Consider the following 21,173-nt stretch of genomic DNA (forward strand, 5'->3'; position numbering starts at 1 on the left):
ATCATAACGTTACTAGCCCCCTAAGTTAAACCCTACTAATGAGTAATTCCAATGGCATAAAACAATAAATATTTTCATAGCATCGAATCCTCTCTTACAGTACACCGCCAATACATGTTTTTCACAAATTTGTCCCTCTCTGTTTCGACAATATTTTGAGTTTGTCCAAATGTTTGTAAACAATGACTCTTTGTTTCATTTGAACATCACGCGTAGTATCTCTTTCGACTATTTTTTTAAATCTACCTACACTTGAAATAATATTTCGTTTTATATCAATTATCCTTACGCTGAATAATATTTACCAGTTTGAAGTTGCCCATTGGACGGTGAAAGCGTAAATTGGTTGAATAAATAAGTGAAAGTGTGCTCAGTATTTTCAATTGGTAATTTATATTTACATATAAGTAACGGCATCGATACAATAGAATTCCAATAAGAATTGAAAATAAATAACTTTAATCAAATTTATTGAAAATATTATGTATTCGTGTTTTTAGCACAATACGTCTGTCGAAAATTTCTCAACATTGACGTTTTTATTGAAAAACTTGTACGGCGAATCGAAAGTTGGTAGGAAAGCACTTTGCATAACCTGAAACCTTCAGCTTTTGTTTATTTTGAATCACTTTATAAAACATACAGAGCATCTCGAGTACAGACTTACTTGTTTGTTGTAAATTGTATGTCTTTCGAATTTCGTGTATATTCGAAAATAGTCTCGTATTTCAATTATTGCTTATGTATTTTTTTAAATATTAACAAAATCTTTCGTGTTAAAAGTTAAAGTATCATATTCCTTCCTTTATCCACCCTCAACAAATATGAAACTTAATGGTACTCCAATACACGTAACGTACAATAAATTTTAATATCAGTTTTTCGCCTCAAGCTCGCATAGGTCAGAAAATGGTACAAGATCTTGTCCGAGATTCGACCCAACAAGGATTGCGTCATGTTTTACACAAGTTGGATGAAATCTGAGGGAAAATTTAGAAAAAAATATAAAAAATCGTATTTTTTAAAATAAGAACTTAAAACAAATGCGAGCAAACATCCTACGCCTGTGATACTGTTAACTGTCAGTTTCAACTGTCAACGCTTATTTGTTGCTTCTTTCATTTTATTTACACCCAGTCTTATTTGTTTCACTGTAATTTTTCCCTTTACACTTGCTTTCTTATCTAAAAATACTAATAGCCAATAAGTTTCCTAATCCATATAAAGTTCACGATCCATGCTATTTTTGAAACCTGATGTTGGTTGTTGATCGCGGAATAATATATTGTTAGTTATCAGCTGTCGCGTCGTGTCGTTATTAGATCTCTAGGAGCTCGTTTTGTACACGGTGAAACTGTCCGTTATCTGTCATAGCACCGAAAACATCTACGCACTGAACTTGTTTGCACGCAATTTCCCATCCCAGAAACTGCTCCGTATAAAACAGCAAATGAAATGACCCGAGACTTAGCGCAAGAATTATTGTACAAGAAACGGCACAAGATCACCAACTTTTTTTTATTACTCATGTATACTAACGTAAGACGCCAGTCTTATGTCTATTAAATAAATATTGAACATTCCACCCACCCGAAGCACTAAAAAATGGTTTGTTTTCAAAGTTTATAGATATGTTTTTAATACGTAGAATCAGTACCTGTAATTTTAACTATGCCTTAATTAAATTTCTAAGCGTTTCACGGCCATTCAAATGCATTTTTAAAATGCCAACCACACAATGCAAACTAACAAAGAATAACTCTTGCATTCTTTAATAAATTTTCAAGCGATTACTCATGATTTTGCATTTAATTTTTTTTTCATGTACATAGGCTTTTAGACAATTTTTTTTCGTACATTTGTAAGTATAATAATATTTTTAAATATCACTCAATAGCACGCCATTTTCCTGCAACAATTATTGAGTCCTGTGGGACTCTTTCAGCTGCGCATGGAAGAAAGTTAAGTAAAGTGTTCGCAAGGAATAGAAACTCTGCCGATCGAGAAAAGGGAGAGAGTGATAATGATTATGTATAATGTTTCATCAATTTCCATAGCCTCGTTTTTCTACGTCCAGGCTGATGAAGAAAACAGATCTGTTTTAGAAATAAAACCAGAACCTTGGAAGAGTATTTTCGACTTGATGGCTGCTTTCACGTGAAAATCTTGAATTAGGAAATCGAGTTGAGATAAGTCTGCCTAGTTGCGTAGTGGTTGGCACGGTCATTGATTTTAAATATTGTTTAAACCGTAGTATTTAATTGTTCCTGGGCTGGCGCCAGACGCGTGAGACTGATCACCTAACTTCTGTGTAGCGGATTATTGAAAGAAACTGCCATTTGGCCAGCAAATGCAGTGCCCTGTATATCATTTTATGCGGAAAGAGGAATGATGATTGAATGACATTGGGTCAAATCTAGATTATTTACTTACATAATTGTTTATGATTAATTCAAATATAAACCGTATCATACAATACATATAAACAACGGCCAAGGCATCATCCCCACCCTTCGGATTGCCATTAATACAATTAGAATGAAAAACAAACTCTTAAACAATCATTGTTTCAGGTCAATACTGCCGAAAGCTGATCTCAGAACCTTGGGAATGATGGGCAAATGCGCTAATTAGTAAACCACGCAGCGAATTAATCTCCCACCAATTCTTTTCTTTCGGTTTGAAGTTTTTATATATTTTTTTTTTGAAAAAAACATTCAAATATCTTATTAACTGAAGTCTTTTAAAATAATAAATGGTAACCGTAAGTTGAATACCGCGCCACTGCACTCTACGCCCGAGCGCATTCTATTGGATAAGAAAACTCCAAGTTTTAGTTGATACTACTTCTTGCTTCTTCTACAAATCCATCTGCTTTTAGCGATGGTAATGGAGACTGGGTATAACAAGGAACTTTCAAGCAAAATAATTCTCATCTCCCATCGACCACTTCCTTTTTTACCGTAAAAGTTTTTTGTCCGATCCTCAAATATGCGGCAAATTTCTTGCTACAACTTGGTTAAGCTTTGTTTTTCCTGCTTCCCGTTTAGCGACTGTTTAATGGTGGTCTTAGATATTTACGGGAAGTTATTATAAATATTAATTATTTGGGGAAAAAAATTTTTTTCTCTTTTTCGGTAATCTTACCAACCTTAATCGAAGAATTATGATCCAATTGTAGTATGTCAACCCTGGCAATGCTTTAATCGCTTTCAAGCTAATTATGTTAACTGGTTCTATTCATTATTATTAAGTTACTGTAGTTCCATCCTGAGTTTTTACTATAGCACCCAAGATTCTTTTTCACAGATGGATTTTCTTTATTTATAATGGATTAATTTATTAGTTCCACTCATACTGAGTTCAGATCAAATAAAAACTTTATTAATACCAGATTTTAAGTTAGTCTCTTAATACGAAATATGTTAAATTTTTTGAAATCTTCTCACAATTCAAGTAATTCAATTCACTGCCGTAAATAATAAGTTCGGTATTATTCATTATTTCCTGTATTAAACTGTTGCTAACGGCAATTTTAGATTATGTATTTTATGTGACCTACCCATATTGGTGACGGTCATTTGTATGAGTCATTATTTTTGCTATCTTTATTTATATAATTCTTCTGTACGTGTGATGTCACCGTACTCCTCCTAAACGGTTTAACTGATTTTTGTGCGGTTTTCAGAGAAATATAGATCTTTGCGCTGTTCGTGTTCGTAGATATTAAAATTATCAATCGAATATGTAAAAAAGAAGTTAAGAGGATAAATGTTTTATTCATCGATCTACCAGGGTTGCATTCGAGGAGAATGCATTTGCAAAAAAAATGGAAAGATATTGTTTTTTTGTGTATAAAAGAAGTTTGTTTTTTAGTCAAATCGGGTTGTGGTCTTGTGGCAAGTGTCTCGGACTCACGGACCAAAAGTCTGTGGTTCGAATCCCGCTCTACCCCAACTTGATTCCATTTCCTAATAGTGAGTTATTCACAAGTCGTTGAAAATGGCCCTCAAAATTAAATATTTGGGTAAATCATAAAAACGCAAATATTTCTTTTAATAAAAAAAATTTAAAAAATGTTTACCAGCATCATTTGTTTTTTGTGGATCTAAATCAGATTCTTTCCGTATAATTCCTTTTAATTTCTACCCATTCATATATTTTTATTGGATTTTAGGTAGCACTAAAATAATATTAAGTGTAATACATTTTTAAAAATCGTATTTCTACATAAGTACACCGTTTCGTTGGTGAGACGACCGGAGTTTGACGTTTGCAAAAAGAATGCCATATTTGAAAAAAGTATTTGTTTTATGTTTTGAAAATCAACTATAAAAAAGTACGTAGGTACCTATTAATCAATGAAAAGTATTTTTCCAAGCTAATAACAGGCAAGCCAACGTTCGGGCAGGACAACGTCTGTCGGGTCCGCTAGTATTATAATATTTATTTACATGCACGTGAAAGAAGAACTGAACTTACTTATCAAACTATGCATGCTTTGTTCTAAGTCCCAGGCCACTTTGAAGCATGTTTTTTTAAATCAACACTTTTACACGAAAACTATGCGTTTGCCACACTTCATTTCAGATTTTTTAGAGTGTTGTTTGAAACCTTCAGTACTTTAACGGTGTTATTGCAATGTTGTGTTTTTGTTGTGCAATACCATAATGGCCACGCTGCCCGTCAGTTCTTCTATCACGTGACCAGTTGTTTTTATTTCCGCCGCTAGGGGCAATAGGGGCCGATAGCTAGTACCACGCGGTCTTTAGTAAAGGCATTTACTAGAACTCGTAATAGTATGTTAGGGTCAGTTGCACTGAAAATAAATAAGTAAAAAAATGATTCTACGAAATAAATATTTGAAATGCTTGTTTTATTATTCATTATTATTATTAAAAGGAAAACTGTTCGTCTTCAAGCACATACTATTTATATAATAATCGGCCGGTTTTGGAGCTACTATGTGGTCCCATATTGTTGAGTATCTTTGGCTGTCTGGACACGTAATTTTTTTCATTGTTCAATATTTTTTTGTAATTTTTTTCTCTTGTTTGAAAGAAGAAAGAAAGGAGGACTGATAGCGTATGGATCCGCCGGCGAAAAGATTTTTAAGTTCGATTAAACAAAAAACTTTTTTTTTTTTTTTAATTATTTTATTATTGTTGTAATATTTTATTATTTTTTTACGTGTGGAATGATACAAACTAGCTATTTCAATGGACGCTGTTTTTCTTCTTTTTTTGACATTGTATTTAGTAATGTAAAGAAAACTATAATTGGCCTAAAATTTTGGTTTATTTGTAAATATTTTTTTTTTTTTTGTAATGGCTGTTGTTTTCTTTGAATAAATAAATAATAACTGTTTACGTATACAATGCAAAAAAAATATTGAATTAAAATAACAGAATAATACAATGCGGTATTTTTAATTTAACATGCCATAGCACGAGTTAATTCACAATCGTAAGTATGTTTATTTGAATCGTTGGCTGTTAAAAATTGTTCAATTAAATTAAGATCAAATGTTTGTGTTGACAACAAAGCCGGAGTGTTCAATATTGTCTCGTAATTAAGTGATAATCGTTCGCCTGCTGTACTGTAGACCTAATAATTAGCGCATATTAAATATTTGCATATTTAATTGAAGCTATTGACAAGTCGCTTGTTAGACGATGCAGAAAATAATATCGAGCCGAGTTACGAGGGGTAAATGTACGCGCTTGTTATTGGATATTTTTTTTACTAAAAATTTATTCAAAGTGTTTTACATCTTAAAGTTGTCAAATATTGAAAAATACATATTGAAACAAAAAATTGGTCGCAAATTTCTTCTTCTTTCTCTACATTAGCTCTTAAGCGGAGAATATGGACATTACCAGACGCTTAATGGCGACCCTATCGCTGGGCACCAGTATTGGTCGAGACGCTTGATTCACGCACGGAAGGTTCCGGGTTCGATTCCCGGTGAGAACACAAAACTTAAAATGTGATTTTTCTTAAGCCTGGGTGCTCTGTGATGTAATTCACCACTGTAATTAGGCCTCCTGGCCTGTTGTGGTGCAAAAAAAAATGTAAAAAAAAAAAATGTATTGCTCTCTCCCACGTTGATTCCTTGTCTCTAGGTTCCACCGAATAGAGCTGAAGATCGTTATCGATAGCATTCCAGGATGGCGAGAGCCCGTTAGTGTGAAAAAGAAAACTTGGATCAAGGCTTTCCAAAGATTTCCAATACGCCGAGTTGGAAATTTAAAACATTAAATCTCACTATTCGGAAAACTTTGTCATTGAAAAATCCTTTCAAGTAATGGCTATTCAATCAATAAAACAACAGTGAGTTGAAAAATAATTAAATATTGTTTTTGGGTTTTATAAATCATAAAATGCATTTTAAAAATATTGATTTAACTCCTCGTGAAACCACAGCTTAAAATAAAAACGAATGCATTTTATTCGAACGTCATAGTGGAAGTCAAAAACGACATGATTATTTATAATTAAACTTTGCGAAAAAAAATAATGTATGAATAAATTTATCACTTAAGTACAAAATAATATTAATATTAAAATCAAATATTAATAACAAGGGTTTTTATAGTTTAATTGTCATATTTTATACTCGAAATAGATATTCGAAAACATACGCTTTACAAGATATTATACAAGTATTTAAAAGTAAATTGTTTATTTAAGTCAAACATTCGGTTGGATTTTATCAAAAAATGTAAGAAAATGAACTCGTAATTATGTTCTAATAATGCATAATTTTGCATAAAGACGTCACAGATATAATATTGGACATTCAGTTAAAAAATAAATAATATTTTTCTTTTAAACTATTCAGTGCCAGTAGAAAAATTAAAAGTTTACAGTTTAATGTTTTTTGCGTTTTCGTCAAAATGTTGTTTAATCTCACTTTTGGCTTCCACATCATATTGTCAGAAAAAAAAAATTGAAAGTTTTTATATAATTTGACTTAGCGCAACTAGCCCTCAGCAAAATATTTGTATAATGTAAGAAGCAAAACCATTTTTTAGGAAAAAAGTTTTTTTTTAAGCAAAACAGTTTTTAAATTTCAATGCGTAGATATCATAGTCCTGTGAGCTATCCCGCTCGTCTTCATTCGCGCCTGGCGTATGTAATTAGACAACCACCTTCAAGACTTTATATGAGTGTTGTCGGTAATACAAGAAATTTGGTAATTGGCAAGTTATGGCGTCAGAATATTTAGTCAATTTGTGTGCTTGTGATAAATTGGCACAGCGTTCGCTCTTTGATATTCAAAGTAATAAATTATCTTGAAGTAGTTTAATTGAATAAACATCATGATACAAAATTAAATTCCTTACCCATTCATTATACCAAGGATAGTTATTTAGAAAATAATGATGAATGATTTTTCTGTTATAAATCATTACAAAAATCTTATTTTGAATATTTTCTTATTACAATTTATCTACATAATAAACTCGATTTTCTGATCGTTTTTGGTCGGTGATAACACGTTGTGTTTCCAGACAAGTATCGACACAGAAACTGACGGTGCCACGACAGAAAAACTACTATAGAGATATAACAATGGGGGGTGTAGTACCAAAACTGTTTAATTTAATACCTGTTGAAAATCATGAGGAAAAAACCTAAATACATTTAAAAAATAGTCAAAAACTTAATTAAAAAGCAAATGAAACTTAAGTGTGCACATAAATATATTATTTTCTTTATTTATTATTAAATTATGTACTTACCTTTAATATATTTTTTTAATGTAATGTAACCTGCAGACAAACTTCGGCTTTGCGGGAGCAAAAATAAAATAATGTTTGTTATTTATTTCTTAAAATAAATAAACCTGTAAAAACAATAAAGTTATAGTTAAACGACATGTGGTGATTATAATAATGCACACTGAATCGTACCATATGAAACGGGTACATTTTCAGTTCTTTTTTTAAGTATCAATTTAAGTACCCTTAATTATTAATATTAATTAACTGTTACGGGTTGTGATTAAGTGGAAGTATCACGGATTTTGGATCAAGAGGTCCAAGGGTCAAACTCAGTTCCACCACAACTTATTTTCCAATTTTTTTCATAATTTTATTTATTTATTTTAATGTTCAATACAGCACTACCGCCAATTACAATGTAAATATCGAGGTTATACTGACAGAATGCATCAAGTCAACAGTCTTTATATAAGTATTTCAAATATTTTTTATTAGAGGTGCAAAATGCTGATTTCGAATTTAATAATTAAGATTACTGATTCAAAGCTTAAAAAAAAAAATATGGATATGTAAGCGGTTTCATGATGTTAAGTTATTTTTAATAAAACTGAAAAAATAAATCCATTAGGCGTGACATTTTAAGGTATTCAAAATTTGAACACAACAACGTAATATGAGAATATAATAAAAATGGAACTGACCGTCCCCCAAGCCATCGCTGTCATTGGCGAACCGCAGCTCAATGTTTGTGGCCTGGTCCAAAAACTCGTCCACTTGGTGGTGCTCGTTGATGCTCACTGCTGCTGGATATAAGAGACCGCCTCAAGTCCTTATTCGGCACTGTTTTTCAGCAGTGAGCCGAGCTTTCCTCCTAACCTTAATGTTGTCCCACAACTTTTTAATTTGCTCCTGTGTTCTCTAAAATAAAAATAACGTATATTGATGTTGTTGTTTGATAATTTCTGTACTTCACATTAACTGCAAATATTTATTGACTTTTTGTGACGCTTGAATGAACACAAAAATTGATAAAAAACATAGTTTTTACCTTTTGATTCAATGGATTTGCGTCGAATTCGTCGGTCAACTTCTCTCAGGCCTTTTTTTGCCGTCTACTGCCCCAAAATTTGTAGCGACGCTTGTAATTGCCGGATATTTCCTAATCAAGTGAACAATGTTTTTTTTCTCCTAGGACGTAAAAAAACTTCCTTCCTGATAAATTAGTATATTTCAAAACAACGCAAACGTAGAAAATCGTCTAAAGTTCTAATCGACACGCGGCGATGAATGACAACTAATAATCGAACTTACACTGCTATCTGTGGAGAAGACGGATTTCCATAGACAAACAGTAACATAGACATACATTTGCAATAAAATTTCCATGCGCTACGACGTAAATCTCAATACTTATGAGGTGCGGTTCAAATTTTAAGAAACCGACTCTGCAACGGAACGTTTGAATTGAGGTGAGGACCGGCCTCACCTCAACCTATTTCGGTAGGGACCTTGTCTCACAACCGTACATCAATAATCTCCATACATTTGTCTTGGCAAGTTGCTTGCGGAGTTTTAAATTTATATATACTCAAAAATCTTTGATTTTTGCTAAGCGAGAGTTTTGCTTGGTGTATCGGCAGTCGACTACACTTTTTGTTCTCGCATCCCAGGTAATCCTGCTTCCAAGGTACACAACTCTTTCGCGTTTTTTAGAGTTGCTTCTGACATTAGAATATTCATTCACTGCTCATTATAGGCTACAGTCCTTATTTTGGTTTTGCTCCTGTTTATTTTCATATTATATTTATTATTAATTACACTTTCCATGGATGTCAGAGCTTCAGTGAGTTTTTCTTCACATTTAGCAATCAGGGCGATGTCATTGGCAATTAATTCTTTTGGTACTGTATTTCAACTCTAATATTTTATTTATTTATTTATTTATTTATTTATTTATTAACGGACATTGTCCATGTATACAATTTATAAGGTTTAAATATTACAATAAAAGAGTAGTTTAAAACATTTAAAGAAAAAAGAAAGAAGCATTGACAAACATAAGGGACATCGAGACAAGATCTGGACTATTTATTTAGTGCTCGTTTAAATCGTTGTAAACTTAAACCAAAAAAGTCCAGATCCTGTCTTGAGTTAACAATACGACAAAGGCGGGTCATTGGAGAATTTAGGCCATAGTTTGTTCTATGCTGATCGATGAACAGTACTTCATTGTTTCTCAATCTACGAGTCGGAATATTGAATTTTACTTGTCCCAGTAATGATGGAACATCGATTATACCATTTAGTATGCCGAACATATATATAGAGTCAATATTAGTTCTACGTTTTTGTAGACTAGAAATATTTAACATTGACTCTATTTCAGCATAAGAATAATTATCTCTCTCTAGTCCAAGCATCCACGCTATTTTTCGAAGCAAGCGATGTTGGACGGATTCAATGTGATTTATGCGATTGACATAGAATGGAGACCAGACCACTGAGGCATATTCAAGAAGAGGGCGAACAGTTGAGCAATAAAGAGTTTTGATTGTACGGACATTAGTAAAATCAGAGGATATTCTGTTAATGAAGCCAAGTAATTTCAGTGATTTATTTACTGTATTATCTATATGCTCGTTGTATGTCAGTTTAAAGTCCAAAACAACTCCTAAATCTCTGATGGACTTGACTACATCAATTTTGGAGTTTTCTAATAGGTACTCGAAGGAAATTGGTTGTTTTGCTCTATGAAATGACATTATTTTGCATTTTTTAATATTTAGTTCTAATTTATTGACTTTACACCATCGGTTAAAAGAGTTAATGTCTGATTGAAGAAGAAAGCAGTCTTGTAAAGTTTGAATTATTTTGAGAATTTTGTTGTCGTCCGCGAAGAGCCAAAAACGAGAGTAAGAGAATGATTTAGCAACATCATTAATAAACAAATTGAAAAGCAGGGGTGCCAAATGAGCACCCTGAGGTACACCCGATGTAACATCAATACTGGTTGATAAATAGTTATTTATCCGAACATTTTGTGTCCTACTGGTTAGATACGATTTAATAAATGATAGTAATGGATCTCTTATTCCCAAGGCATGTAATTTATACGTGAGAATTTTATGATCTACTTTGTCAAATGCCTTAGAAAAATCTGTATAAAGAACATCAATCTGCTGACCATTTTCGAGTGCTTTGACAATAGCCTGGGTATAATCTACCAGGTTAGAGGTGGTTGATCTGGCAGATCTAAATCCATGCTGTTCATCGATCAGTATATTCTTAAACATGGGCGTGATTTTGCTAGCAATTATAGCTTCAAACATTTTAGGGATACAAGATAATGTTGAAATAGGCCTATAGTTGCTAACATTAGATTTATCGCCTGATTTAAAAATAGGCCTTATATAACTTATCTTCCATAAGGATGGAAACTCACCAGATGACAGAGAGAGATTAAACATGAATGAAATTGGTTTAGAGAGAGTGTAGCTACAATTATTATTGTATTTTATTGATTTTAAAAGTAAATGATGATATGAAATTTAGGTTTCTTCTTTATAATATATGTATTAAGCATGGAAACAAATGCTTAAACGGTTTTTACCGTTTAAATGGTATTTTTTTATTTTACTATTATTTATGTATTTTGACAATAAAAAAGCACACAATTGTTTTATTGTTCCTGCAAAGCCGAGGATTGTCTGCGGGTTATATTACATTTTGATTTGTTTCATAAAAGATAGGTACTGTTGAGTAAATAACAGCATGTATCGATATTATTCCCGGGCGATTACTTTTCTTTCCCATCGTTCTCTTGACCCGTCATTATGATAACTACCTTACATCAAGATAGAAGATAATATTCAAAACAAGAAAATTTGCATTTGGAACAAAAGAAAACAACATTTTGACATTACATACATCAGATTGCATAAAAATTCTTGTAATCGTCACGCGTCATTGTAAAAACTGTTACATTGTAAAGTGCATTTCAACATCCGGTGTCCAAAATTAAAGAACATTTACATTGCATAAAAGGTAGGTCTATTCCTTGTTCCTTTTCTTTCTTCAAATATTGCCAACTTTTCACAAAACTGAATGAAATTCGTTTTTTCGCTCCGGTTCGCTTTCCGTTAACAGGTACAGAGTTTAATAAAAATTGAAGAAAATATTTATTTGCACACATAAGATTTTCTTGTTCTATTTAAAAAGTTTTTGATGATTTTTAAAAATGTATTTGAGTTTTTTTTCTCTCGAATTTCACTAGGTAAAAGTTAAACATTTTTAACACTACACTCCCTATTGTTCTATCTCCATAGTAGTTTTTTATTTGAGGCACCGTCAGCTGTTGTTCCGAAACTTGCTTTCCGTATCTTGATAATATTAATATTTGATATCAGAGTGATTTATTAATTTATTTTTTAGTTGTCAGCTTTTTACCACAAACACTTACCTAAACTAATACACTATGCACTTATATTTTGTATTAAAATCATTTTAAGTTTACAAAATGTTATTCGTCCATATGCTCTGTAATGGCAAGACTTTGTTAATCTAGTTTCAATGTGTAAATCTAACACACATTTGTTTTCTTTCAATTAAACTTTTGTTCTTCTACAAAACATACATTAAGAAAAAATAAGAACAATTCACGTTGAACGTGCCAAAACTTAAACCAGGCTCTTATGTTTGGCAAGTGTTTAAAATAAAATAAAATATAACCAAAAATGCACAAAAAATATGAAAAAAACAAAAAATCAAAATAACAAAAATATTGTGATGATAATACGATATTTTTTTTTTAATCGACTTAATTTTATAATAAATTAACAAATACAAAATAAAAGCCGAAGTTCCTTATCGTTGGGAGGGGCAGTATATTTGCTGAATATAAAACGCGTCCTGTGAGGGTAATAACGTGTATATTATTTATGCATATGTCAGTGTTTCCACCTCTAGGAGCTTAAGAGAATACCTTCCATAAGTATTTAGGATGCAAGATCCATAGCAAAGTAGTTAATTAAGTTTTTTTTTCAAATGTGTTTACAAAAAGGAGTCATGCTCGCATAATATATCCACTTATTTTATACAGGCTGATGACAAAGTCACTCAGTATTCCCGTGCTGTACATTTATGCAGCGCACAAGTCTGCGGCGTATAAGAGGCGCTCGTGAACTGAATTTTGAAACATCCTGTACAGTGAATTTACAACAATGTTCCATGGAACTATTTACTTGATGTGGTCGCATTAATGGTAAATCTCTTTCAAAGCAACTCTTTGTGTAAACGAGTATATATCAATAAATATATCAATGTCTCGGGTCTAAAGGGGCCAACGTCAGATTTAGTTTTGTTTGCCAACTAAAAAATACGCAAATTAAAAAAAATATATATTTATTTATGTTACAGAAACAAACAGTCGACAATGATATTATAACATAAAAAAGGTACGGATGGTTTAAAGACAGACTAGCGAAGTTTCTAAATAAAAATCATACAGCAAAACGGTATATAGACAGCAACAAAAGGATGTGTTTATGTGCATTTGTATAAGAGTACGTGTAAAGGTGTATTTGTGTGGGAGTAAGTGCTCAGGTGTGTGTAAGCGTAAGCATCATTAAATAGCAAGTGGAAGCGTATTGTTGACAGAAATAATGGTTATTTGAAAGGAGCATATTAGATATACCAATAGATGAAAAAAAAACATTGTAGATTGAGCAAGAACGATAGAGGAAAGAGCGTTGTGCATAGTTAGTGCTACAGACAAGCAGATGGAATAAATACTTATTTCTTGTCACGCTAAAGGGGACATAAAGATTTATTTCGTAAAACAAGTTAAAAGAGTCTTCTTTATTATTAAACAATTTATTACACATGCATATGTGGTAGTGTTTTCAAATCCCCTAATATTAAGGGTTTTCTAATATAAAGCTTCGGGGGCACGTAAACCAACATAAAAAAATGACAACCGGACTTTCTAAACCAGCGAAATTAAAAAAAATCCGTTATCTTCTGCACACACCTTACATATATCAATAAATATACCAGTATCTTGGGTCTAAAAGGGCCAACTTTGGATTAATTTTTTTTGGCCATGTCAATAAAAAACCCGCATATTTGAAAAATATATATGAGGGTACTACTTGCAAACCCAGCAAAATCCAAATTTAAAAAAAAATGAGATATTAATTAAAACTTATTCAGAATACAATTTTTCATAATTGTTTAAGGATTGTCAGTTAAAAATACGGCTTAATTTGTAAGACTTGACTTTTAAATTATCGACTTTGTTGCTAACATGACAACCTCTACTTGAGTATTGCAAAGTTCGTAATGAATCAAATTAAATTTATATTTCAGTACTGTTTTTTGACATAATCGTGCATTTTGACATCATTGTTAACGGATAAAATATTAACTGTTTATAATAAAAAAAAACAGTTTAAAAAAAGTTGAAGTTTAGTATTATATCAGTTTTTTTGTGTTTTGTTCGAAATAAAGAAAGGTGGATTTTGCCAGGTTTGCAAGTAGTACCCACATATACACATACATATGTGGAAGTGTTTTTAAAACTCCTAATATTAAGCCTTTTTATTGTTAATCTTTACGAGTTTATTAAAATAAGTGTTTAATAAAATACACAATGCAATAAAAGGCATTGATTTGATTTTTTCAGCATTTCAAACAGCGAACAAAAGTTCGTTGTTATGTTATACAAATAGGAGACTGAGTTTTTCTGCTGACATTTCTAGATGGAAATGCATTTTAATTATAATAATAAAAATACCTGTATAGTTATATTCCAATTTTATTTATTATTTTTACCAATTTAATCGAACAATCCCATGCAAATTATAAATCGCCACCCCAACTATAAAGAAGTTAAAAAATACAAATACGAAAGATCTTAAAACTACGATTTATAAACAAATCATAAAATTAGTCTTGTTTTTTTTTTTAAAATAAAAGAAATATTTGCGTTTTTATGATTAACCCAAATATTTGATTTTGAGGGCCATTTTCAACGAGTTGTAAATAACTCACCATTACAAAATGGGAATCAAGTTGGGGTAGAGTAGAATTCGAACCTCGGACCAAAGGTCCGTGAGTCCGAGACACTAGCCACAGGACCACAACCCGATTCGATTATGTTAGACAATGGCAATACAATAACTAATGACGTGAATGGACAAGAATACAATATCTCTTATCGCGCTAACTTTCCACCCGAGTACAGCCGAATGTAATCCCACATACCCCGTTCGCAGGTTACGACTGAAACCGAAACCACGGCCGAAACTCGTTTTATTGGCTAAAACCGAAATGAAAATTTCAGTCAGTCACTATCAAACATCTAAAACAGTTTATTATAACCATGTGAGTATGTCCAAATGTTTGTAAACAGGCTGAATTTCCTCCCTAGGAAAATATTTAGATCTAAACTTGTTGCAGCAGAGGGGAAATCATTTTGTGGAAAGGGAATATGGAAGTCTAGGCATTTACAGGGCTTATGATCTAGCATCGACTGGTTAAAAAGGCCACTTTGCACACTGTGTAACATTCACCATTCTGCCTTTGTTTAAATATCAAATAGGTCGTTCCTGGTTGTGTCACTACAAACTGTATCTTTGTAATCAACTAGTATAATGTTTTTAATAATAAATAAACCTATTTTTCCAACTAAATATAAAATATCTTCGTTTTTAACCATTTGTTTGTTATTTTTTCTACCAACTGGTTTTAAATCCACACAAACTTCTTTATCAAAGAATAATTAACTGATAAAAATTTATTTTATAATTATTTAATTATAATAAATAATCTCAAAGTTAGTGCTTCAAAAATAAATTTTATATTTGAAATCCATTTTCATGTTAAAATGCTTTAATTATTAATTGAATCTGTTTTAAAATTTCAAAAAGTTATTTTAATACATTTAACCCCTATTATTAAAGTTATTTAACTATTCCACTGCCCCTGGATCGGCACTTGAAGCGTAAGACTGATTACCTTACTATCATTTAGCAGAGGATTGAAATGGACTGCGTGTACCTTATTGTAGTTCCCTATGCACCATCATGTGCGGATAAGGGTTTTAACGATGATAATGATAAATACATACCTAAACTTTAATTTATTGTCGGCCCCGTGGTGCAATGGTCAGCGCGTTTTCCTACCATGCAAGAGGTCTCGGGTTCGATTCCCGACCTGGTTGATATGAAATAAAAAAATACATGCACATTGTTATTCTAAGAATACACATAATATTATGTTTGTCCTTTTTCCAGATTTAAAAAAAACATATATTTAAAAAGGGTGCTTTCACACTAGATTATTTCATAGACCCTGGGCTGGTACCTGAAACGTAAGACTGATCACCTTACCTTCATCTAACGAAAATAATCAAGAAACCCTGTGGTTGGTGAACCAATGCAGTGCCCTTTCCACCATTAGTTGTGAAAAGGGAATGATGAAAAATTATTTAAGTATTTACACATTACAACGGAGATGATGATTGTTAATTTGGAAGGAAACATGTAAGTCTAGGTATTAACTTTACACGGCTTTAGACCTGTCATTGGCTGGTAAAAGTGGTCAGTCTACACACTGTTTAACATTCCTCATTTTGCATATGTTTGTACATCCATATTTCTTAAATTCTTTCTTCTTTAAATTAAATTTTAATATTAAATTATTTATTTAAAACTAGCAAAAGACAAGCCAAATGCTTTGTAAATGCCTAGACTTTCATGTTTTAATATCTCAACAATTCTTTATATTTGTTATAAAACGTAAATTTTTGTAACTTCCCAGGAGGTGAAATCCGGTCATTGTCTATAAACATTTGGACAAACTCAAAACACGTTTATTTATGTATCGTTTCGACAGCGAAAATAACTCTTACAAAAAAACGGTTTAATAATATCATTTCTTAGTACGCATTTAAATTTGCTAGTCAAAATAATTATTACAATGAGTTGTGAAAAAGTTAACAATAATAATTTGAGTTCCCTTTCTACATATTTTTAAGGAATGTTTTTTCAGTGCGAATTTGGTATTTGAGGAAGTCGGGTGTTAGTTTTTTTGTCTTCAAAGTTAAAATAATTTTTATTTTCTGTGCTGCGTTTATTTCACATTTTTTAACGATTTCCTTTGCCATAGAATTTTAAACATTTTCTAACGATTTCCTGTGCAATGGTTTTTTTTAAACATTCTTTAACGGTTATTTATCCTATGGTTTCGGTTCGATACAACTTTATAGTGTTTGAGTGTTGTGTCAAAAAATAATTGATTAGTGCGTCATTTTTTGTAATATATCGGTACCTTAGAGTTTCAAACACGGGAGTCAAATTTTTACTGTTTTGAAGTTAAAAATGCAGAAATTATTTCAATAAGCTATTATAAATAAAACATCAAAGTCTATTTTTATTATAAAAATGCATTTTTAAGTTAAAATAAAACTCTGAAGTACGATTTGTTTTAATGCAAAAAAAGCAGTTGTCCCAGATACGCTATTTTAATATCTGCCATTTTACCAAAATAATAAATATTCTATGAAGTAAGTTCTTTATAGATTGGAATTATCTTATTCGGTCAAAAAGTAATGATGTTTTGGAAATGCAAAAACAAAATCTTTTAACAATATTGAACGAAATGTTTAGGAAACGACTCCTGTGGTTTATCCTCTAAGGTACAAATATTTTAAACTAATATATAAATAGTGTGTTTGGCGATTTTCATTGTTTGTGACGTTAGACGACTAAACGCTGGAGGTAACAATATGAATAAACATAGTAAGGTAGGCAAAAAAAATTCAAACATATTTTTTAAAGCCTATTACAACAGAGATGAATAACGTTTAGGAAAAGAGAATATGGAAGTTACGCATAATTTTGGCGGCCTTCGTGGTGTAGTGGTCAAGACGCTTGATTCACCCACGAAAGGTTCCGGGTTTGATTCCCGGTTAGAACACAAAAATTAAAAATGTGATTTTTCTCAAGCCTGGGTGTTATGTGATGTAATTCACCACTGTAATTGGGCCTCCTGGTCTGTTGTGGTGCAAAAATAAATAAAAAAATATTTAAAAAAATAAATTAACAGGGCTCATGACCTGTCATTTGCTGGTTTATCTGACGCTGTGTAACATTCACCATTCAGTTTTTATTTGTATTTTGATTCTTACGAATATTAATACCTTTAACTCTCAAGGTGGTGAAATCCATTTCTTGTACACAAAAAATTGGATAGACTCAAAACAATACAAATTTTTTGTACATCCTTATTTCTTATGTTAATATTAATGCCTTGATGTCAGCCTTGTGGTGTAATGGTCAGCACGTTTGCCTACCAGGCCAGAGGTCTCGGGTTCGATTTCCGGCATGGTAAATTTGAAATATTTATTTCAAAGGAATTTTTTTCTCTAGAATATTTCATAGTCCCTGGACTGGTACCTGAAGCGTAAGATTGATCATCTCCATGTAACAAAAATGATCAAGATACGCTGCAAACGATGCATCAATATCCATCCACCACCCACTATTAGGTGCGGAAAGGGAATGATGATGAATCTTAATATCTCTTAAATTCCGTCCCTGTCTTTTAAAATTTGAACAAACTCAAAATGATGTTTTTTTTTTGCTTTATCTTGTTTTGATTGAAATTTTAATAAAAGGTACAATTATTTTAATTAAATAAGAATAACTTTCTACCGATTTCAATAGTGCGCGTGCAGTGCATGTTTCACAAATGTTCAAAATCGTAATTTTTGTTCCATTTTTATTTATTCATTTTATCTAATTTATAAAAATGTTACATAAGTTTGTTTTCAACTTATGAAATGTGTACAAATATAAAACAATTAGCTTTTACCCGCGTTTTTGCTCGTATCGTCTCAGTGAAAAAGCCAAGTATTCAGTTTTTTGTTTAATAATTAGAATTTTACAGGGCGAATTGATAATTTTTTTTGAGATAAAAGTAGCCTGGATCAATTGCCAAATCTTCAACTATCTCGGTGCAAAAAAGGACGATTCTTATGGTGACGTAGCATTATTTTTTTATTTTAAAATTAATTAAGAATTCATTTTCTAATACGAATTTTCCATTGAAATTATATTTTTTCATGTTGAAAAGTAACCGATGACAATTTCACTTCTTTGGCTATTCTTACTAAAAAAATTACGTACATCTATTGCTCCGTTGTGACGTTAAGAAAACACAAACAGACAAACACATTTTCGCATTAAATTTATGACTCAAGCAAACACTTATCCAAAATCCTACCATATAACCAAAACAAAAAAAAATACTTTTCGATGCTTAATTATTAATAAGGATCTTGTCTTTATCAATACTATACATGTTTTGTACACCGGTCTTGTTTTAATAATAACATGAAAAATAATATTTTTGCGAGGCCTCTAGCATGGTAGGCAAACGCGCTGACTATTACACCATTTATAGTAAGTTAACATACTTTAATAGACATACAATATGCTCGTATACCAATTATTTTCTCAAACTGAACGGTTTGGGTTGGTAAGGTGAAATTGCCTTACGGCATAATACCCGCTCTAATGCATATATATGTTTGTAAACTGTATATGCATATTAAATGTTTTAATAAATAACTAAATAAATACAAAAGTCTAATCAAGCCTATTAAAGGCATTCTAAGTAAAGCTTGGACTTACTTATTTACTTTTACACGTACTACCTACATCTAAATATATATTTAGATTTTTTTGTTGTAAATAAAAATGTACATGAAAGAGTGTAGGGAGTTCCATATATTTTTATATCATCAAATAAGCTCTTTGTTATTTTGTCTCTTTTCAATTTTTTTTTCATGTGTATTTTTTTGTCCTGAAATGTAAAAATTATAAATATGAAATCTGTTATCTTATACAATGTAATTTGTTTCTGATAATGACATCATGATTTTTACAATGTACCTTTTTTCGTAGCATGTTACCGAGAAATCATTTTTTTATAATAAAATAAATTCTACTAATGTTAATTATAAAATTGTTTTTCTAGTGATATACAACAGGCAGGCATCTTTATGCAGTAGAAATATCAAGAAGATGACAGCGGTATGTAAACAAAAACAAATTAACATGATTTATTACCATTATGTAAAATTGACTTAAAACTGTTGTCGGATAAAAATAAGGAACTTAAACGGTTTCTCTATTTTAAAATGCCATTCATCGAACATAGCGCCATAAAAAATATTGAGTAAATGATATTGGACAAAAACAATTATTTTGTGTAGTATTTATTTGAAAAATGGTTTAAAAAATTACATACAACTAAAAATAGAAATCTTTTTTGACAAACAAATTCCGCTTCTTGAAGTTAAGACTTAAATTAGGTACATTTGTAGTTATAAAGAGAAAGTATTATAGTAAGATTTGTTATAAATGAAGATAATAGATAAGATTAGAGATAAAAATAATCGATCGAATTTACCTATCGAATGATATTAATAATCAGAATAATTTAATGAAATAAATAATCGAATGAATTCACTGTACGAACAAATAAGAGGAATAAACGTTTTGGTTATTATGGCTTTATGGTCACTTAGTCACTCAAAACCGTGTAGGTGGCGGATGTTCATGCTCACAGAATTCAGAAAAATGTTAGCTTCTTAAAAATGTGTAAATTTGAGGGGTCGCACCCACCCTTGAAGCATTTTAAATCCCTTAATTTTTCATGTAACTGTCTAAATTTTTTGTTTGAACCCCTGACCGTATGTATTTCTTTTTGTTTTGAAAAAAAAAATTACGAAGAATGATCTAGAAAAAAAATTAAATATTTTTATCTTTCAAAAAATAAAATCAATCGGCCATACAACAAATACTTACCTGCGTAAATAACTCAAAGTACGTATAAGTATTTGGCATTTTGTGCACTTATTAATTTATTTTTTTTCATTGATAAACCCTTACGGGTTACATACACTTAACAACATATTTTAACTTATAAATTCACATTCTACTGTTAACAGTATTATTAATAATAATATTTTAAACATCTTTGGTAAAGGTTGTCTGAGTCTTTTGTTTATTTTTGTCTGGTAATTTATTGTATAATTTCAGTCCATAGTTTGTTAGTCTTGATTGTCTTTTTCTCGTTTTAAAAGGTTGTATATGATATGTTTCTGATATTCTCGTATTGTGTTCATGTTGGCTACAGTTTTCTTTAAAATTTTAAGTCTTCGTCTACAATTACATCAGTGGTTAATTTATGAATAAATTTTAAGGATTCTAGTTTAAAGAGTTCAGTTACATTTAATCGTTTAGCTTGTTAAAAAGTTATTTAGTTGCTGTTAGATAGGGTAGGATATTTTATATTTTTTACTTAATTTTGTTCAGAAAACATACAGCCATAAAAAATAAGTATTTAAAACAACATTTTTTTGACATAAAAAGA

This window comes from Micrasema longulum, unplaced genomic scaffold, assembly GCF_059751315.1.
Source record: "Micrasema longulum isolate JH-2025_06_02 unplaced genomic scaffold, ASM5975131v1 h1tg000167l, whole genome shotgun sequence".
In the NCBI taxonomy this organism is placed as follows: domain Eukaryota; kingdom Metazoa; phylum Arthropoda; class Insecta; order Trichoptera; family Brachycentridae; genus Micrasema; species Micrasema longulum.